Below are 7,167 nucleotides of genomic sequence, written 5' to 3'. Positions count from 1 at the left end.
CATGTATGACTTGTGTTGGCTTTCCAAGCATTCTTGAAGTTCCCACAAGCTCCGCCCCACCAATCAGGCCTCATTAAAAAGTTCCGATAGATGTCCTTAATAGACGTCAGCTGTCATTTTCTCCGCCAATCAGCTCACAGCATTTGCGGCACAAGGCATATCACTTGACCCGTGATAATCCTTTTAACAGCGCCAGACTCTCAAGATCAAGACACACAGCTAAAAAAATCTCCCTTCGATTACAAGTTATCGCATCCATTCCGAGCGATTGCTTAAGACGAGCCTGATAAATATTAACATCATTTTTGTTATCTGCCAAACCTATACCAGATTATTTTTCGTGGAAGACAATTAACAAACGGAACAGGCTGTCAAAAATGATTTAGTATTTTTTAATTATTGCTTGACAGAATAACAATGTCTGGTCTTAGACTATTGACATAACTAAAGCACTCGGCAAACATTATCCAAATATAACCACTGCTATAAACACAAGTCTTAAATTGTTCGTTGACCTTGTACCAATTTTCTTTGACAAAATGTAAGCGGGGTGAATGTAAAGGTTTACCTTATTTACTTCACGAAAAAACACTTACAAGTCCCGGGTCTGATACTGGTAAATATCACTTGATCCAGTCAATAACTCAAGTAAATAGACCCCTCCAGTCTTTTGATCCCTCTCAATAACACTTGTGTCAACTTGGCGGATTTTAACATCGGATGGTTCACTCGTCAATTGTTTCTTAATGTCTTCCATGTGCCTGAAAATAAACTGGCTTATATCCCGGAATAGCCGGCATATCGTCAATGATAACAACGTGTAGCATGTTCATACAATCAACGAGGTGTATTGTTTCAATCAGCGAGAAAACGCACCGCCGGCAGCAGACAGGCTCGGTTGCCCGGGGGAGGGGGGCAGTCCCATATTTGAGCTGTGCCGCTTCGTTTTCAAGCAGTTAGAAATCAGACAGGTTTGGTCTAGAGTAGGGTATCATTTGCCGGGAAACTGATCAGTAGTAAGAAGAATTACGTCCAGATTAGGAATAGAAACTCGGAAGAGAAAGAGGCTTCCCTAAAACGAAAATAAACTCATCGCGGCAACGTTGTTGACTGAAAGTTTTCCATTAAAAACGCCAATAATGATATAGTTCTAAAAAATCAGTCTGGGATAGGGCAGGGTTTTCGATGTCTAGTCTAGGGTAAGAGTTTCAGAGTCCCAGCGGTACAACCCCACACAAAGAAAAACAGAGTGCCCCCCCCCCCCCCGGGCTCGGTTGCTCACAGACAAAACAACCTTCAAAGACACTATAACTTTCTCGGTGTTATTTGTTTTGCCTCCTCGGAAGGTGTGTACTTTTGTCATAAGAATGTTGTAGTTCCCTTTACACAAAGATCTGCTGATCGAAATTTGTTTTTGATAGCCGAGTCGAATTAAACTTGAACGATTGATCAAGAAACTGTATTTTTTTCGCCGCGATTCAGTCGCCGAAAACACACGAGTTAAGGAAGTCTCGCGATTGATACCTTGACAGAAAGTGAACTACAATATATAGTTCTCTGGCTTTTGTTATACGTTTAGACAACAAGTTTTGATTACGTTTCCGGAAAAATTGTATGAGGTTTTGAGCTAAATTTCTTTACAAACAGAATATCCGAAGCGTTTACGCAAAAAAACTGATTTTTGTAGAAACCCCTTTCCAAAGTGGAGATTTTCAGTTTGAAAATCATTGAAATTGTCCGCGTAAGGACTTCCGACCTTTTCAATCCCGGGCTCTCTCATTTAGATCAGTCCTTCACTTTGGAGCGTACTTTCGAATCGCGTTTTCGCGTGCACTATCCAGTTTTTAGTAGAAACTCTGCCGTGTTCTATTGGAAATCCGCGAATTTGATTGAATGATTGTTTTGTATTTAAACATAGAGTGTTTCTGTCGAGAAACTACAGGCTGATAGTTGCCCCGCGGAGGGCTAATATGCTAGTTTTAAAAACATCAAATTTCCAAGGGGCGACTTTCAGACCAATAGTTCCGTAACAAAAACACTCTATCGTTTTTATCGATTATATTGAAAGACAAGCTGGCCGTGTCCTTATGTATCGGGGTAATCCGGACTGAACTGTGGTCTCTCTTCTCAGAGAGATCCTGAGAACGAGGTTGGACGTTTTCGAAGAAGAAGACAGGCGCGTCCGCTACCAAACGTTCCCGCCAAAAAATCCAATGGCCAAGAGTGAGATGTCAGCAAAGATAACCTGAACCCGGGAAATTGGTGAAGAAGAATGGTTTTCTATCGACGAAAAGTTCATTCTGGTTCTCGATGTACAGGTTTTTCGTCTTCTTACTTCTGTGTCAAACGGTTATAGCTACGATTTGTACTGTTTTAGACTGGTTGTTTTTCACCTGCCTTTAGAGAAAATGAACTCACTGATGAACTCAAAGGCTGCAGTTTGCTCGACGTTTGATTGGCTAAAAAAAATCGTGTTTCTTATTTTGGCCAATTACAGTCGGCAGACTCCGTCTTTTCAACGAATTAAAAAGAAACACTGCTAACGCCACGAAATTCTGAACTATGTTTCAGTTCGGGTTATCAAGCTCTTTGGTGAACAATTCGTAAAATTAACAAAAACGTACTTGTATTTTTTCTCGCTTCAATCATTTAAAGCCGCTTGCTGCGATTTTCGTGCACCGAGTCTGTTGACTTGGGCCTATAGTTAACTAAATTTTACATATGGTGGACGGATAACCATTTATTTGACAATAGCAAAAAAGATCGACTGAATGCTTTCCGATGTCGTAAGTTGAGGTGCCAACACTTTCGTTTTAAACAATACCCAGAAAACACAATAAATATTGTTTCCTTCATTTTTCTGCGAACTGTATCTTCATCTAATGTGGTGTTTATTGAAGAAGGATTCGAAGTTACACAAAAAAAGTTCGTTGTTTTTTTTCTATTCACACATGACGAAAACCTTAAAGTACAAACTGAAAACTAGCTGCGTTGGAGGCTAACTGAAAACATGCAGTGTCAGAAATCCTTGAACTACGAACTGTCATATATATTATTATTGTAGTTATTCAAAGAACTTGTGATCAAACTTTTTTTTGAGCAATCAAAGGTATATACATAAATACAAATTCAACGTTTAAGAGCTCCAAGTCGAGTATTTTAAAATCACCGAATGCATTTCAGAGTTTTAGAAAACAATTATTGAACGTTCTCCATATATAATGCGTGTTTTGTCACGATTTCCTTTTTAAATTGTTCTTCAAGTTGCCAGAAAAGCTGTAATTTTGAACCTTAACAAAACACGGATCTGGTTAAATTTGTCAAGAGGCCCACTTTCTTGAAAACCAACACGAATTCGTTGTGAAATTTTATAACCATGTCGGATAACTTTTAGTTTGTCAGTTTTCATGTTCTCCGGCAACGCTGATTTCATCAATTTCATGACCAACTTAACACTGATTGTTTTGACATCTGGACAACCCTTTCATTGCAAAACAAACACCCTGATTTTAACCTTGGATTTTAACCTTGAAAAAAATCTCTGATTTTTAATTTGCGAATTTCCGGGGTTTGTTTACGAAGATTTCGCTTTTAGTAAGGCTGAAGAAAGAAGAATAAAACCGTGGAAATATTCTTGAAAAGGGTTTTGGCAACGAACTTTCCAGTTTTGAAGCTATCATAATTCATAATTAAAACGCAATCGCTCATGCAACACACACAAATGCTTTTTTTAAAAATTTATTTGCGTACAATACTGATTTAAAACCATTTTATTAACCATAGGCGTACGGGCACCTTCGGACCTGGGGGGGCGGAGACCTTACTGCCCGAAAAAAAAATTGGCATGGGTTGAAAGCCGAATAAAGAGAAATATAAAATGGACAGCAAAACTTGCATTGAAATAGTCGTGTACAAACCTTGCCTACTTGCTTAAAGAAAACAATAGTTCTTGATTTAATTTCGTGGCGTTCCCCGAAGGTGTCAATGCACTGAATCCTCTTTCTTCGGAAATATTTTATTCATTCGCTCTAGTTCAACAAAAATAAAAGTATTTTGGGGGAGCAAATTTATATGTTTTTCCCCACTTGAAAGTTATACAAAAGCGTGTAAAACATTCAGGAATGAATGGGTTAAAACATTTCGTTGAAAGCTTTGAGCTAGCCCTGAGAACTTAGTATTTGAGTCAAAAACATCACGGCTGGATCCACTGCACGCAAACGCTCAAGCTACTAAGCTGATTGCAACTAAATCAAACTTAAGGGTCACACAGAATTTGCGAGAAAACTCGAACATGATTATAGCAATTTGCGAGAGGAAACGAAAGCAAATGAATGAGAAATTTGGACTTTTGAACCACAAAGCTCCGTATATTTCCAATCTTTTTTTTCTGTTGAGCTAATTCATCTCTAGGCTCGTTGCCCGAATTCCAAGCATTTTGCCCGAAAAAATTTGGCACTGGGGGGGCTGCAGCCCCCCTCGCCCCCCCCGCCTCGTACGCCTATGTTATTAACAATTCTACTCTGGACACCGCTATTACAGCTTATGTTCGGCAAAGATCGCATTCTATCGTAACAAAATTCCATAATTTATAGACTTTGATTGTAAGAGTTATTTTTACAAAATTGATATTAAAGATCAGTTTTAGTTGTACCTCGGCATGTTCATTTTTTTTTTTGCATACTGGCGCTAGATTCGCTATTCAGTGTTCAGTAGCTGTTACACAGGGCAAATTCTGGCAAGTCAAATCGCTAGGTAATAGTCTTGGTACCTCGATATTCGAACCAAGCGCAGGAGCAACATCAGCGATGTCTCGCAGGGCAACGTCCGCATTGCATGCTGGGTGATCGGCTCTGGCAAGTGTTCGTCCATCGTTAAGAACAGCCATTGGGAAAATCTGATTCACAGTTCTCGCTTTCAGCATCTTATGGTGCAGAAATGGATTTAGCATATAGGTGAATTTGGCAATTGTCACTGTCAATACCTGCGCTGCTTTCATTTCATCGCCATCAAATCCACCAAATCGCACCACCAGATTGCATGTAAAGACGGGTAACCAACAGACAGCAAAAATGGCGCATGATCTGTAAGTAAATTTAGTTATTTCGCGTTCCCGGCGGTCCTGAACGGGGTTTGAATGCGGAATAGGAGAGGAGCGCAGCTTTTTTAAGATGCGAATAAAAGTTATCACAATAGTAAAAAATGTAGCCACGTTCAGCAACATAGCAGTCGCAATAAAATAGGTTGTAAAGCTATTCCAGGTCGTTAGTTTTCCAAGAAGAGTGTACGGATCAAAGTTTCGACACACAGAGTCGTTTGCAAAGGCTTCAAAAACCGAGATGAAAACTAAAGCTACAAGCCAGGTCACAAGAATAACTGTTTTAACATTGCGTGGAGTGATGCGCCGATGAAAGGGACACAAAACACAGTCTTGTCGATCGATTGCCATCAGCGATAGTGTCATGGCGTTAAGCGTGATGCAGGCGAAGGCAAATGGGGTTATAATAAAACATAACACTTCGGGTACGTTAAAATTTAAAATGTGGTTATAGGGATCAAAACTAACCAGCCAAAGATGCAAACTTGCGAGGAAAGAAAACCAACCACCGACAAACTAGCGAACAAGTAGTGTGGAGGTTTACGAAGATCTCGACGTTTTCGAAGAAGAAGGCAGGCGCGTCCGTTACCAAAAGATCCTGCCAAAAATCCAATGGCCAGGAGTGAGATGTCAGCAAAGACGACACCCCGGGAAACTGGTGCAGGAGAATGGTTTTCTATCGACGAGTGGTTCATTCTGGTTCCCGATGCGTTCTCGATGCGTCAAACGGTATATGGTTTGTACTGATTTAGGCTGGTTATTTTTCACCTGTATTTAGAGAAAATGCTCTCACTAATGAACTCAAAGGCTGGATTTTGTTCAACGTTTGATTGGCTAAAAAAAATTGTGGCCAATCGGGGTTGGCACTTTTTGTTTGTACAACTAATTAAAACGAAACATTGTGAGGGCCACGAAATTCGAAAATAAGAAAAAGTTCTGTTTATCTGGCATTTTGGTCAACATTTCCTTCAGTTAACAAACCATAAATGTATTTTTTCTAGCTTTAATCATTCAAACTCACTTGCTACGATTTTCGTGTAACGAGTATATTTGCTTGGGCCTAGTTATCTGAATTTTACAAATAATGAACGGAAACCATTTAGTTAACCACAAGAAAATGGTTTCCGAAATGGTTTCCGATGTCGTTGCTAGCAATGTCGATTTGAAAAATAATCAGAAAACCTACAATTGTATCTTTATTTTTCTTTCAACTGTATCTTTATCTCAAGTGGTGTCTAAGAAGTGTTGGAAGACAAGTAGTTTAATTTGCTTTATTTTTTAATTTTTCTGTTTTCAGTCTTTTCAAACATGGCGAAAGCCTTAAAGGCGGAGACTATGTCACGGATTTTAACTGATTTTTGAACAGCCAAAATTTATATTTGTGTCGTAAGAAACTTTAAAATAATGGTCCATTTTTATTAACAATTGCTATTTTAGAGCACTGAAACTGTTTAAAAGCGCCGCTATTGGCTGCGGATGGCTCGGATGGAAGTGGATTGCAATTTTGAAAACGTTTTCAAATTGTTACCGGACGCCTTCAAAAAAAAAATCAATATTTATAGCCGAAGTTTGATTTCTATCCCCAAATAAAGGTTATATCTTCAGTTAAATGTTCAAAGAAATTTTTTTCATGGATAAGGTTGCCAACCACTTATTTCAGAACAGTTTAGACCAAATATCTGCGAAATCCCCGTGGCATAGTGGCTCAAAATAGTTTCCTGCCGTTTTCAACACCTCAACTTTGACGGATCACTACTACGACTCTCTTTCAGTTGACGCAACAATTATGGTATCAAACAGGTGCCCAATCATTGGTGAATAAGTTGTGATTATTTTCTTGACATTACAAATTACTATAGCAACGGTATAACCTGTTAAAAACACCCTTAATTTTAGCTTTAACTGCTTATAACTCAAAAACGAGTTCGGCGACCCCTATTTTAATTGTTGAATTTTGATCAGCAAGTCATGTTGCATCTTTTCGCAAAGTTTAAACAAAATCTGTATATGGGGTTTAATATCTGTATAATTAAAATTAAAATTATGGGGTTTAATATCTGTATACGGGGTTT

The sequence above is a fragment of the Oculina patagonica genome, chromosome 9 (genome assembly GCF_052425735.1).
Source record: "Oculina patagonica isolate OP01 chromosome 9, crgOcupat, whole genome shotgun sequence".
Taxonomy (NCBI): domain Eukaryota; kingdom Metazoa; phylum Cnidaria; class Anthozoa; order Scleractinia; family Oculinidae; genus Oculina; species Oculina patagonica.
Note: the sequence above shows the minus strand (reverse complement) of the source record.